This window comes from Mobula hypostoma, chromosome X1 (assembly GCF_963921235.1).
Source record: "Mobula hypostoma chromosome X1, sMobHyp1.1, whole genome shotgun sequence".
Lineage (NCBI taxonomy): Eukaryota > Metazoa > Chordata > Chondrichthyes > Myliobatiformes > Myliobatidae > Mobula > Mobula hypostoma.
Window position 1 is genome coordinate 8,595,346 of NC_086128.1, and position 15,049 is coordinate 8,610,394.

A 15,049-nucleotide genomic window follows, 5' to 3' on the forward strand; every position below is an offset into this window, starting at 1 on the left:
AAGACCATAAGATATAGGAGCAGAAGTAGGCCATTCGGCCCATCGAGTCTGCTCCGCCATTCAATCATGGGCTGATGCAATTCTTCCAGTCATCCCCACTCCCCTGCCTTCTCCCTATACCCTTTGATGCCCTGGCTAATCAAGAACCTATCTATCTCTGCCTTAAACGCACCCAATGACTTGGCCTCCACAGCCGCTCGTGGCAACAAATTCCACAGATTTACCACCGTCTGACTAAAGTGATGAGGGTTGTCTGAGGATAGAGAGGTTCATGGGTCAGCTGGAAAATAGAGCAGAGCAGTGGCAGATGGACCATTCAGAAATTTAATGGCAGAGAAGAAGATTCATTTCCTAAACATTGAATGTGGGTCTTCATGCTTCTCCTCTGTGATGGTAGTAATGTGAAGGATGGTGAGGGTCATTAATGATAGATGCTATGTGTGTTATCCTGACTTCCTCTTCCTAGTCCATAATTAATTACTTACTCTAACCTCCCTGATGTTAGTAATCAGAAGAGGGCATGCACCAGGTGGTGAAGGCCCTAATAATTTTTGCCACCTTCTTGAGGCATCAAAGTTTGAAGATGTCCTTTATGGTGGGGAGGCTTGTGTCCATGATGGAGGTGGCTGAGTCGAAAGTCTTCTGCAAACTCTTTTAATCCTGTGCCAGACAGTGATGCAACCATTTAGAATGATCTCCACCTTACCTCTGTAAAAAATTGCTGGAGTCTTTGGTACCACAAAGCCCTGAACCTTAACACCCCCTCAAGATGCTTGACCTCTGTCCAATTTATTCTGCCTGTTGAAAGTCGCTTTGTCATGATTGGTTATTTTAGAAACTTCAACTGCTTTTCCTATTGGTTAACTGTCTGGTGTCCAGTTTCAAATATCCAGGTATCAAAGAGCAGGTGGAAGAGGCCTGCTCTCTCTTCCTTTGTTTGAGGCAAGCGGTGCACATAGCCATTGGGAAGGTATGCTCTGTGCGTGCTTTTAACTATGTATGCTCGTTGAATGTATGTTTGCTGAATATTCAACTTTCTAGTTCTTGTAACTTGGAAACATGAATGTTTGATCAATTTTTTACTGATTGTAAATAAATGATTAATATACTTATTTGTAGTCAGTCTTTTCTGTCTCACTTGCCAGACTTGCAATCCTGATTCAGTGTTACAACCTCTGACCCTACCAGCTGTATGAAAAGTAAACATCAACACTGAACAATCTCCCTGCAATCCATCAGGGATGGTGGATCTGAATGTGGCACAATTAAGTGTCATGGAGATGTAATCAATGCTTCTCACAATTGTGTCAGCAGGTGTAATTACATTTTGGAATCATTTCCTTGGCAACACTTACTGTATTGAAAGTGGCTGCCAATTTCACAATTATTTTTTGTAAGCAGAAAGACGGGCATCTCCAAACAGCAGCCTTCTGACTGCTGTTTTCTCAACAAGTCCAAATTATGTTAAAGGATGTAGACAACCTGGAGATATGTAACATCATACTGACTCCCAGTTAGCAGATTAGTACATTGGGAATAGCACTTTATTCTGCAAATTTCAATGCGAAGGAAAACGTACACTGCAGTAGATGGAATCACAATTTATGACAGATTGTGACTGAAGTTAACACTGGAAGTTTGGAGCACAGAGGAAGGCCATTTGACTCATGAAGACCATGCCAGCATCATGGAAGTGTAATTCAGCTCAGCCCTCTCCCCCACCTTTCCCCCCAAAAGAAGCAAATCCTTTCAAGTATTTATCTAGTCCTTTTAAGGATCACAATTGAATTTGCCTCCTCTATTCCCGTGACAGTCATTTCAAGCCCCAATTTCTCACTGTCATTCCTTTGATAATTTTTTACCACTGTCCTCTGGTTAATCCTTAAACAGGGATGGTTTTGGTCTCTCTATTGTGTTTGTAAAGCTTCATGACATTACACACCTCCTTCAGATTGCCAGTAAACCTTGCTAAACACAACTCCAGCCCTCCGAGTCCACCCAGGTTAATAAAGTCCCTCTTTCCTGGAACCACTCCTGCAAATCTCTTCTGCAACACCTCTGGAGCCTTTGGCATATTTGTTATAGTGTGGTGCACGGTACTGGACATACAAACACAGGTCACCCAATCTACTTGCACACATGCAAATGAGCATTTGGGAGACCATTGGGTTGGATTTGCCTTAGTCCACAGCCACATTGGTGAGGGTCAGTGGGGACATGCCAAATTTCATTAATTTCCTGAGGCAGTAGAGGAACTGCGTTTATCCACACTGCCTATTTTGTGAAATTTGTAACATTTATAATTCTCTGATGCTCAGGCACCACCAATGTATCCATACATTAAGGCCAATTATCTACAATTTTCTCCCTTTCCTTAGTAACCTATGATATATCTCATCTAGATCAGCTGATTTATCCACTTTAAGATCCGCTTACTTTCCTGTACCTTCTCTTCAGCAATTCACAGCACACACACATTCCTTTATGAAGAAGCCTGCAGCATTTTCTTCCATGGTAAGACCAGTAGTCAGGGATGTGACAACATGATATCACTGCTTGGATGTTGCCTGGTCCCAAATCTTTGCTGTATCTCATGATCTCAGCTGTTTCTTGATCATTTCCCTAACTTGCAGTGCAGTTGGTTTTCAAGGAGATGCCAAAGGACGTGGTCTTGGGGGTCCTTGGAGAAGATGAGAATGTTGTTGATGTGGATGAACACATACAGTACCTGTGTAGCATGTCTCAGAGGATCTCATGAAGGAAGGCTTGGAAAACAACTGAACTGTTGGAAAGTCCGAATGGCATCACCAAGTATTCGTAGTAGCCAGTGGGTGTTATGAACGCCGTTTTCTACTCATCGCCTTGGCGGATGCAGATCGGGTTGTATGCACTCTGTAGATCCAGTTTGGTGATGATCTGGGCACTGTGGAGTGTTTCAAATGTGCGCTCCATCAAGGGGAGAGGGTAGTAGTTCTTAATGGTGATTTTGTTGAGTTAAAGCAGGAATGAAGACCATAATCTTTCTTCCGAACAAAGAAGAATCCTGCACCAGCTGGGGACTATGATGGTTGAATGAAGCCGTGCTGTAGTGCTTCAGTGATGTTGTCATTCATGGCTTGGATCTCAGGAGGGGAGAGGGAGAACAGACAACTTTGAGAAGGGGTGGTGCCAAGGGAGGAGTGTAATTCAGCTTGCCTAATGAAGTGGAGCTAATATGTGGGGCAATAATGAAACTGTTCAATCTACACCACCCCCATTCCAGAAACAAGGTCCCTCTAACTTCAGGACATGCAGGACACTGAGGTCAAGCATAAAGTGGTCGTTAATTTTCAATGAGGGAAAGGGCCTTACGCTTAAAAAACATGAACCCCTTCCTGTCTCTCTGGAGATAACTCCCCATTGAGTCTTTCCATCAGATTGCTTGTTTCTCCATCTTTCAGCTTCTGCAGTCTTTTGTGTGTCCTAGAGCATCTTTGGCGTTGGCGCATGGCCAAGTGATTAAGGCATTCGTCTAGTGATCTGAAGGTTGCTAGTTCGAGCCTTGGCTGAGGCAGCGTGTTGTGTTCTTGAGCAAGGCACTTAACCACACATTGCTCTGCGACGACACTGGTGCCAAGCTGCATGGGTCCTAATGCCCTTCCCTTGGACAACATCGGTGGCATGGAGAGGGGAGACTTGCAGCATGGGCAACTGCCCATCTTCCATACAACCTTGCCCAGGCCTGCGCCCTGGAAACCTTCCAAGGTGCAAATCCATGGTCTCACGAGACTAACGGATGCCTATTAGATTAGATCATCTTTGCTTTTCCTTTTCAACCCCTATCTCAAATCAGTTTCCTGCTTAAATGTTCTTTTATCCTCCAATCTAGTATACGCCATTTTCCTCCTTTTCATTGCTACATCCTGATGCATATACTTATACTAAATTCATTTAAAATCTTCTCATATGTTCACAGCACAAGTGAAACTCTTCAATACGACATTGATCTTATCTCTGTGGAGATGTGCCATATCCGCCTTTCAAAGGTTTCAATAACCAGGAATCTCAAGTTCTTCCTCCTGCACCTCTGTCCAATCACACATTCACATGTGCTAACCTGCTTTTACCATACCCACTGGTTCATGATAATTTGACTACTGCTTGAATTACTGCCTTTGAGATCTACTTCTTCTGCACTCTCCTAATTCTTCAAATTTGATAATAGGGCCTCAGTTCTTTCCCTACCAGTGACATTGATACCGAAGCATACATTACTTTGGAACACTGCAGTTAATCCCTGCTCCTGAACACTGTGCACCATTTCTATGATCTAAATTCCAGTTTTCTGGTCCCTAACTACTCCATCGTTATTTTCCTACCTTGGCTTCACTGTCAAAGCTTTGAGTTTAAGCTAGTGATCAAAAAGTTGTTTTTTTTTATTATTTCAGCGCCCTGTATTACTTTAAATACCAAGCTGTCCCTTTTTCCCTGCTTCAGAGTGTTTCCTTCCTTACCAAATTGCAATTATTCATGACTGAAATTTATGCCCAAACTTCATCAGAATGATTGTCTTTTACTTCCTTTCAGCCAATCCCCCAGGGTTTGGAATGACGTGCTTCCACTCTGGTTCTAGGGATTTTAAGGTCATTAGTAAGGCCAATATGGGACCACCATACTCTATTGTAGATGGGATATATGGATGTTAACAGAACAGTCTAGGTGGGCAGATGGTTAGTTTGGATGTTGGTGAACTCCTCCCACCATCTAAATTGGATATCTATGCACCTCTGATGAATGGATCAAGATTCTTCATGACTACCTAAATGTTCCTTCGCTGCCTTGAACGGCCAAAGGTCAATGATTGCCACTACTGGGTCAGAATTTTATGTCTTTTCAAGGTGTCTTTGATAGCATCCTTGAATTGTTTACCTTTTCCTTTTATAATCTCTTATTATGACAAAGTTTGGAATTGAGTGCCTACTTTAGGAATGTGGTGCCAGGCGAATAGTTGCCATGGTCTGCCCAATTGAACCAGCTGAGGGCAATTAGAGGAGATGTTGAAAACCTTTCCAGTGGGTTTGAAAGATGTGATCAAATTAATATCAGTGAAACCTCTGCAGTGCACGAGGCATACAGGAACTAGATAGTTCAGCTGCTTGAGTGGTGTCACAGTGACCTGCACTCAACATCTGTAAAACCAAGGAATTGGTTGTGAACTTCAGGAAGGGGAAGTTGAAGGAATACACATCATTCCTCATCAAGGAGTCCGCAGTGGAAAGGGTGAGCAGTTTCAAGTTCCTGAGTGTCAATATCCCTAAAGATCTATCCTGGGCCCAACATATTGATATAATTACAAAGAAGGCACAGCAGTGGTTATATTTCATTAAGAGATTGAGGAGATTATATGTCACCAAAGACACGAGCAAATTGAAATGGGCGTATTTTCTTCTTTGCTTTCCTCTACTGCGTTTCCCAGACATACGGCCTTGTAAAGCATTTTATTTCTCCCTTTCTGATGACATGGCCCAGGAATTTAAGTTTCATCACTGTCTGCATAGGATTGGAAATAGAAACATAGAAACATAGAAAACCTATAGCCCAATACAGACCCTTCGGCCCACAAAGCTGTGCCAAACATGTCCTTACCTTAGGAATTACCTAGGGTTATATATATAGGATGACCCATAGCCCTCTATTTTTCTAAGCTCCGTGTACCTATCCAGGAGACTCTTAAAAGATCATATCGTATCTACCTCCACCACCATCACCAGCAGCCTATTTCACGCACTCACCACTCTCTGCGTAAAAAACCTTCCCCTGACATCTCCACTGTAGCTACTTCCAAGCACCTTAAAACTGTGCCCTCTCGTGCTAGCCATTTCAGCCCTGCGAAAAAGCCTCTGACTATCCACACGATCAATGCCTCTCATCACCTTATACACCTCTGTCAGGTCACCTCTCATCCTCCGTCGCTCCAAAGAAAAATGGCCGAGTTCACTCAACCTCTTCTCATAAGGCATGCTCCCCAATCCAGGCAACATCCTTGTAAATCTCCTCTGCACCCTTTCTATGGTTTCCACATCCTTCCTATAGTGAGGTGACCAGAACTGAGCACAGTACTCCACATGGGGTCTGACCAGGGACCTATCTAGCTGCAACATTGCCTCTTGGCTTCTAAGCTCAATCCCACGATTGATGAAGGCCAATGCACCATATGCCTTCTTAACCACAGAGTCAAACTTCACAGCAGCTCTGAGTGTCCTATGGACTCGGACCCCAAGATCCCTCTGATCCTCCACACTGCCAAGAGTCTTACCATTAATACTATATTCTGCCATCATATTTGACCTACCAAAATGATCCACTTCACGCTTATCTGGGTTGAACTCCATCCGCCACTTCTCAGCCCAGTTTTGCATCCTATCAATGTCCCACTGTAACCTCTGATAGCCCTCCACACTATCTACAACACCCCCAACCTTTGTGTCATCAGCAAATTTACTAACCCATCCCTCCACTTCTTCATGCAGGTCATTTATAAAAATCACGAAGAGACGGGGTCCCAGAACAGATCCCTGAGGCACACAACTGGTCACCAGCCTCCATGCAGAATATGACCCATCTACAACCACTCTTTGCCTTCTGTGGGCAAGTAGTTCTGGACCCACAAAGCAATGTCCTCTTGGATCCTATGCCTCCTTACTTTCTCAATAAGCCTTGCATGGGGTACCTTATCAAACGCCTTGCTGAAATCCATACACTCTACATCTACTGCTCTACCATCATCAATGTGTTTAGTCACATCCTCAAAAAATTCAATCAGGCTCGTAAGGCATGACCTGCACTTGGCAAAGCCATGCTGACTATTCCTAATCATATTATACCTCTCCAAATGTTCATAAATCGTGCCTCTCTGGATCTTTTCTATCAACTTACCAACCACTGAAGTAAGACTCACTGGTCTATAATTTCGTGGGCTATCTCCACTCCCTTTCTTGAATAATGGAACAATATCCACAGCCCTCCAATCCTCCGGAACCTCTCCCGTCGCCATTATGATGCAAAAATCATCGGCAGAGGCTCAGCAATCTCCTCCCTCGCCTTCCACAGTAGCCTGGGATACATCTCATCCGGTCCTAGTGACTTATCCAACTTAATACTTTCCAAAAGCTCCTGCACATCCTCTTTCTTAATATCTACATGCTCAAGCTTTTCAGTGCGCTGTAAGTCATCCTTACAATTACCAAGATCCTTTTCCGTAGCGAATACTGAAGCAGGAAATAGCTGCAGAAAGTTGTAAATTCAACCAGCTCCATTATAAGCACTAGCCTCCCTACCATTGAGGATACCTTTAAAAGGTGATGCCTCAAAAAGACAGTATCTATCATTAAGGACCCCCATCACCCAGGACATGCCCTCTTCTCATTACTACCATCAGAGAAGAGGTACAGGAGCCTGAAGACGCACACTTAATGTTTTAGGAACAGCTTCTTCTCTTCTGCATCAGATTTCGAAACAGACAGATGACCAAAAGGCTATGTTGCTGCTTTAAAGATGATGGAATCTTTTCATCAATAACTGTTGTGGATTTTGCTCCAGAGATGGGAAAGGGTTCAAGTTTTGTGGGTTTTCATCTTGGGCTTTCATACTTGCAGATGATGATGGTGCTATACAATAGAGGGCAGGTTGTGACGATACATTTTTGTGTTGCATGAATGTTAAGGACAAGGCCCCTTTCCTTGTATGTTTCATATAAAGTTGATGATTTTGTTAAGTTTGTCCTGGAATGTGCACTTACACAAGTGTCATCCATACCCTGGAAATTGTTGGCTGAAGTTGAAATCACCTTGGTTCTGGAATAGAGTTGATGCAAGCTGAAGAGTTTCTTTATTGTCCAACATATCAGTGGGAAGTGACCAAGATGATAGAGACAAGTGTTGAGGCAAAGATATAGCCTTACTGCACACTAGTCTGTCGGAAGAGACGGAACTGAGTTGGAGCAGTGCATTAGAGATTTGACATATGCTATCAAGTAGCAATGAATTTCGGAGGGTAGACAAAACTGTGGACATGAATGGGACACCTGAAAGATATGTTGCCTCCCAGGTGCCAGGGCAAGGACATCTCAGATCACGTCCACAATATTTTGAAGAGGGAGGGAGAGCAGCCAGATGTTTTGGTACATATTGGTACCAATGACATGGGAAGGGAAAACAAAGAGGTCTTGAAAAGAGAATTTAGAGAGCTGGGTCGAAAGCTGAGATGAAGGATCTCCAGGGTAGTAATTTCTGGACTGCTGCCTGTGCCATGCACCAGTGAGGGTAGAAACAGGATGATTTGGCAGATAAATGTGTGTCTGAAAAGTTGGTGCAGGGGGCAGTGCTTCAGATTCTTGGATCATTGGGATCTCTTCTGGGGGAGGTATGACCTGTTCAAAAGAGACAAGTTGCACTTGAACCCAGGGGGGAACCAATATTCTCACGGGCAGGTTTGTTGGAGCTGTTGGGGAGGATTTAAACTAATTTGGCAGAGGGGTGGGAACCAGAGTAAAGGGACTCAGAATAGGATGGATGGTAAAAAAGCAAAGATAGCATGCAGTCAGACTGTCAGGAAGGGCAGGCAGATGAGAGGACATAATTGCAGTCATTAAGGATGCAGAATCAAAAAGGATAGCAAATACAGCACTCAAAGTTTTATATCTCAATGCACAGAGTATAAGAAATAAGCTGTATGATCTTGTTGCACTAATACAGATTGTCAGGTATGATGTTGTGACCATCACTGACTGAAACTTGGCTGAAGGATGGTTGTAGTTGGGAGCTGAATTTCCAAGGTTACACATTATATCGGAGGGATAGGAAGGTAGGCAGAGGGGGAGGCATGGCTCTACTGGTAAAGAATGGCATCAAATCAGTAGAAAGATGTAACATAGGAATGGAAGATGTTGAATCCTTGTGGGTGGAGTTAAGAAACTGCAAGGGTAAAAGGACCCTGATGGCAGTTATATGCAGGCCTCCCAACAGTAGCAGGGATATGAACCACAGATTACAACAGGAAATAGAAAAGGCGTGTCAAAAGGGCAATGTTATGATAGTCATTGGAGATTTCAACATGCAGTTTGATTGGGAAACCCATCAGCTTGGAAATGGATCTCGAGAGAGTGAATTTGTTAAACGCCTATGAAATGGTTCCTCTGCGTCCAGCTTCAGAACTTCAATATGGATACTTCCTGCTCCAGGGACATTGATGTGGTACACAGCTGACACCAGTCACACTGTTAAACCCACTGGTACTTGGACAGGTGTCACTGTCACTGACTGAAGTCACATCTGCACCTCTTAAGGGCCGCGCTCATTGACTCCTTCCACTGCTGGAAGTCAGTGCATGACTTTGAAAGGTTCATTGCATTATGGCAGACTAAACATTGAGAGTGGAGCCCAATTCTCAAATGGTGCCCTTGAGAATCAGAATCAGGTTTAATATCACTGGCATACGTCAGTACGTTGCAATACAAAATAATAAAAATTATATATTACTGTAAGAAACATATATATTTAAAAAGTTAACTTAAATAAGTAGTGCAAAAAAAGAAAAAAAGTTGTGATGTAGTGTTCATGGGTTTAATATCCATTCAGAAATCTGATGGCAGAGGGGAAGAAGCTATTCCTGAATCGTTGAGTGTGATGAAGCTATTCCTGAATTGGTGAGTGTGTATTCCTGAATCATTGAGAAAATAGCGAAAGGAGAGTGGTACTGTATCCCAGGGGCCCAGGAAGACCTCTACTTCTGTAAGGAAGTGACAGTCAGAAGGTATTGCCAAAGAGTCAATGATAGAAGCAAGGACGTCGATCTGGGAAAGGTTAGATAAGCTCATGTGCAAGATCAAGGACAATGACTCATCAACAAATCCAACTGACTGCCAATCACATTGCTGCACACTGCTCCCTCCTCTGCATCCCAATTAATAGCACAACATTTGTGCCTTTCTCCTTTCCAGAATCCAAGTACTCCGAGTTAGATTAGATTAGATTAGATTAGATTCAACTTTATTGTGATTGTGCCGAGTACAGATACAAAGCCAATGAAATGCAGTTAGCATCTGACCAGAAATGCAAAGAATAGTGTTATTTACAAAATAACTGCGAATAAAAAGTAAGTGCTACAGCACACAAATATAAAAGTACTGAGACAGTACAATATGGGTGCAATACTGCTTAGTGCTGTGATGTGAGGTTCAGCAGGGTCACAGCCTCAGGGAAGAAGCTCTTCCTGTGCCTGCTGGTGTGGGAGCAGAGGCTCCTGTAGCGCCTACCAGATGGGAGGAGAGTAAAAAGACTATGGTTAGGGTGAGGTGCATCCCTGATAATGCTTTTCGCCCTGCCCAGGCAGCGTTTATGGTAGATGTTCTCAATGGTGGGCAATTGGGTGCCGATAATCCGCTGGGCAGTTTTCACCACACGCTGGAGTGCTTTGCAGTCCGATACGGGACAATTGCCATACCACACTGAGATGCAGTTGGTGAGTATGCTCTCAATGGTACAGCAGTAAAAGTCCGTCAGTATCCTGGGACAGAGGTGAGCTGTCTTGATGCTCCACAGGAAATAAAGGCACTGTTGCGCCCTTTTGATCAGGATGGAGGAGTTCAGGGACCAGGTGAGATCCTCGGAAACGTGGACACCAAGGAATTTGAAGCTTGATACACGCTCCACTACAGCTCTGTTGATGTAGATGAGGACGTGAGTATGACTCCTGGCATGCCTGAAGTCCACAATGATCTCCTTGGTCTTCTGGGTGTTAAGGGCCAGGTTGTTGTTGGCACACCACGCGGCCAGGTGCTGGACCTCATCCCTGTAGGCCGTCTCGTCATCCCCTCTGGTCAGCCCAACCACCGTGGTGTCATCTGCGAACTTGATTATGGAGTTAGAACCATGTACAGGAACGCAGTCATAGGTGAAAAGGGAGTACAGAAGAGGGCCCAGCACACAGCCTTGAGGCACACTGGTGTTCAGGGTGAGAGTGGAGGAGGAGAGGTTGTCTAACTTAACTGATTGGGGTCTGTTTGTCAGAAAGACTAACTGTTTCGGGTCTGCTGAGTAGTTTGGCGGAGTCACTCTGTGGATAATGAGAGTGGTCGAAACACAATGAGTTAGCATGCCAGACAGGGATCCTGTGCCAGTTCAGTAAGGGATGAGGTCGAGGAAGAATCCTGCTCTACGAGCAGAACGGTGGTCCATTTGGTGGAGCTGCTCCTGAGACCTAGAATCAAACCTGATTTCCAGTGTTGTCTGTGCAGAGTTTGCACGTTCTCCTGGTGATCGTGACTGTTTCTCCTGGGTGCTCCAGTTTTGCTCCCACATATCAAAGGTGTGTGGGTTTGTAAGTTAACTGGCTGCTGTAAGTTTCCTCTGGTGTGTAGGTGGGGGGGGGGTCATTGAAGGAAATGTGGGGAATATAAAAAATGGGAATAATGTAGGTTTAGTGTAAATAGGTGGTCGATAGTGCAAATGGTGGTATGAAGAGCCATTTTTCTTAGACTCTTTGACTCTATAACTCAGATGAGGATTTTGACAAGCATGTGGCACTGTCCTCTCCACCTGAAAGCCAATATGAGATATAGTAGGCATGGTGGAGTGCAACACTGGCCTTGCACAGGCCTTTGTATGTAGCTGGTAACACACTCTCTTCAGCAAGGAAGTGGCAGCCAACCCTGGATCCAATCATGGTGCAGAAGTGATGGAAGCTACCCAGTGTCTGACACTGTAGCAGAAACTCAGTAGCATGGCTCTGAATGGTAGAGTTTAAAGGCAGTTGGGTTGATGAATGTTGCAATTGTCTATCTTCCACCAGTTACCATCACTGTTATGATAGGAGCATGGACAGAGTATGTATCTGCAGTCCTTCTAAAGGATGTGAGCAAACAGGGCAGTCCATTAGCTGATGTGAGACAGTGCATCAAACTCTGGGCCATGTCAGCCCACAGCTGCTCGAGCCAAATGTCACGAACAGATGCAGTCACCTCTCACACTGGGGAGCCTTCCAGTAAACAGGAGGAGTGATTTATAGGAGTAGCTGGATAGGAAGATGCTAAAAGTTTGCCCAAGGAAGATTGGCTAGCACATGTTTGCATTTTTTGATTTTCTATATAAATACGTTGGCCTGATTAGTGTTGTTAAGCCTTGTGGTCATCATGTGTGTATACCTGGCACTAGAATAACGGCAGAGAGAAAATAACATGAAATGTCTGTCGCTATGAGGACCCTGGATCCTCAGTTTATTCACCCCTGGGCCAGCCTGTAAAGATCTTCCCTCACTGCCCGTAGAAGAGGCTAAGGAGCTAGCTCAGTAAAAGGCGCTAGAAGTTCAGAAACTTCCTCAATGCTTCCACAGGAACAGAATTACATTTCCAAATCAGAGTGTTTTGTTTAATTTGAGGGCTGCACAATGAAATAAAGACTGTAAAATAAGACCGATCCTCGCTTGCAGGAAGGGGTGTCTGTACCATATTGGGCTAAAGTGATGTTACATTCACAGTAGACAAGCACCAGGCAATGAATATGACCAAATGGAGCTCTGACTGTGAGATTAACAGGGAGGCACAGTAGTGTAGTGGTTAGCACATTGCTTTGCAGTGCCAGAGACAGAGTTCGATTCCCACCCCTGCCGGTAAGGATGTCTTTTGATGTTCTGATGTACACATGACAAATATACTGTAGCCAATCTGAATTTATCTATTGAAAAAGTGCAGTACAAATTATTGATATAGTGCAAGATCATAATAAGGTAGATTGTGAGATTAAGTGTCCATCCTATCATACAAGAAGTCCATTCTAGAGTCTGATAAAGAGGGATAGAAGCTGTCCTTGAGTCTGGTAGTACATGCTTTCAGGCTTTTAATATCTTTTGCTCAATGGAAGAGGGGAGAAGAGAGAGTGTTTGGAGTGGGTGAGGTCTTTGATTCTGCCAGCTGCTTTACTGTGGCAGCAAGAAGTGTAGACAGAGTCCATAGAGGGAAGGCTAGTTCCTGTGATGTCCCAAGCTTGTCCTAATAATGGGAGGACATCCTGGTCTGTGTCTGGTAGATGGTGGGAAGGCTTTGTGAAATCAGGGGTTGAGCCTCTGGCTTCAGATGTCACTGCCACAGTAATTAAGTGCCTGGGTGAAGACGGTTTCCGGTCAATGGTAAACCTAAGAATTTGATGACGAGGAACTGAATGTGAAAGAGAATCTGCGTCAGAGTTTTGTTCAGGCATAGCCATTGCCTGATGCTTGCCTGCTGTGAATGCAATATCACTCTAGCCCATTGTGGTCCAGATTCCTCTGCCTGCAGGAAAGATTTGCTTACTCGACTGAACGTCTGCTCAGTGGAGCCAGGTCCTCCACTATCTATGGGGTAAGTTGAGAGCATCCTGACAGCACGCTCCTGCTGTGGCTGGCTTTGTTCTTTCTGCTGCTCTGCTGTTTCCTTTGTCCACTCCAAGTATTTTGATGGTACAGGAGTTGTTTTGATGATACACCTGGACTACTGCATACTGGGTATTTGTATAAGTTCAATCATTACTGGAATGAAGGGATTTTCCTATGATGATAGATTAAGATCTAGTGTACTGGAGCAGGTAGATGCTGACCAGATATCTCTCTGAGAGACTGTTTAACTGGGGACACCATTTCAGAATAAGGTTTTGCCAATTTAATATGACCACAAGTGGGGGATCTTCTCCTCCCAGAGGCTCATGGATATTTGTCCTTCTCTGCTCCAGGGTGTTGTGCACGCTGTCAATGAATCTTTCCAAGGCTGAATTGGAATTGGTTTATTATTGTCAACTGTAACGAGATACAGTAAAAAGATAGCCTTGCATATTTATACCGATCAAATAATTACATTATGCATTGAGGTAGAACAACAATGCAGAAATAAGTTTTACAGCCACAGGGCAAGTAAACAATAAGGGCAAGATGATAGAGAGGTAGGTTGTGAGGTCAAGAGTCCATCTTAGCTAACTAGGGAGCCATTTAATATTTTTATAACAGCAGGGCAGAAGCTGTCCATGAGCCTGGTGGTATGTGCTTTCTGGCTTTTGTATCTTCTACCTGATGTGAGAGGGGAGAACAGAGAATGACCAGGGTGGGTGGGGTCTTTGATTGTGCTGACTGCTTTACTGTTTCACTGAGAAGTATAGGAGAGACTGGTTTCTGTGATGCGGTCGATCCCATGGTGTAGGCAGAGGAGAGAGCAGAGAAGTAGAATGAAAAAGGCCAACCACCACAGGGTGCACCCACTTTTCCCTCTAGATCAGTGGAGGAGTCAGCTCCGCTGAGTAGACATCCGGGGGAGCTAACGTTGTGAGTCTAAGACCAGATCAACCATAATCAATGAAGTTTGGACAAAAGAACACCTGATCCACTACTAATACTTTACTCACCTTATTATGTTGTGCAGTAGCAGCCGGGGGCTCTGCCTAATGAACAAATTATGGAAGAAACTGCAGGCAGGAAGAAGCAGGATACCCTCTCCAGAGCGCACAGCAGGTGGGAAGGAGTTGGTGGCTGCCCAAACACTCCAGGTGCTGAAAGCTTTGCTTCTGGGGCCAGTTCCTTGTCTTCACTCAGTTAGAAAGGCCCCTGCCTCTCATTGTTTCCTCATGTTGCAGCACCTACAGGAGGTCACGAAGGAGAGAGGAGCCCCGTGTCTGGATGTTTGTCTTCAGAGAACCATTTGTCAGTCAGGTGTTGTAGCTGAGACATGATTGGCACACCAGACTATTACAGAATGGATGGATTAAAGTTCAAAGTCCGAAGTAAATTTATTATCAAAGTACATTTATATATTACCATATGCTACCCTGTGATTCATTTTCTTGCAGACATCAACAGGAAAAACAAAGAAACACAATAGAATTTATGAAAAACCATGCATAAACAGACAAAGACTAACAAACAGCCAATGTGTGAAAGAAGGCAAACTGTACAAATAAAACAAAATAATACTGAGAACATAAGCTGCAAAGAGTTCTTGAAAGTGAATCTGTAGGTCATAGAATCAGTCCAGAGTTGAAGTGAGTGAAGTTATCCA

The 15,049-nt window shown here is 44.1% G+C and overlaps 1 protein-coding gene across 1 annotated transcript in view; it reads right to left on the reverse strand.

Annotated features, from left to right (window-relative positions):
* The window catches only part of LOC134340321 (vasoactive intestinal polypeptide receptor-like), a 238,928-nt gene extending 224,307 nt beyond the window's left edge, over nt 1-14,621 (reverse strand). Inside the window, exon 1 of the mRNA XM_063037409.1 lies at nt 14,400-14,621. The gene's annotated coding sequence lies outside the window, so the exon portion shown is untranslated. The remainder of the gene's footprint in view (nt 1-14,399) is intronic.
* Nucleotides 14,622-15,049: the final 428 nt, after the last annotated feature.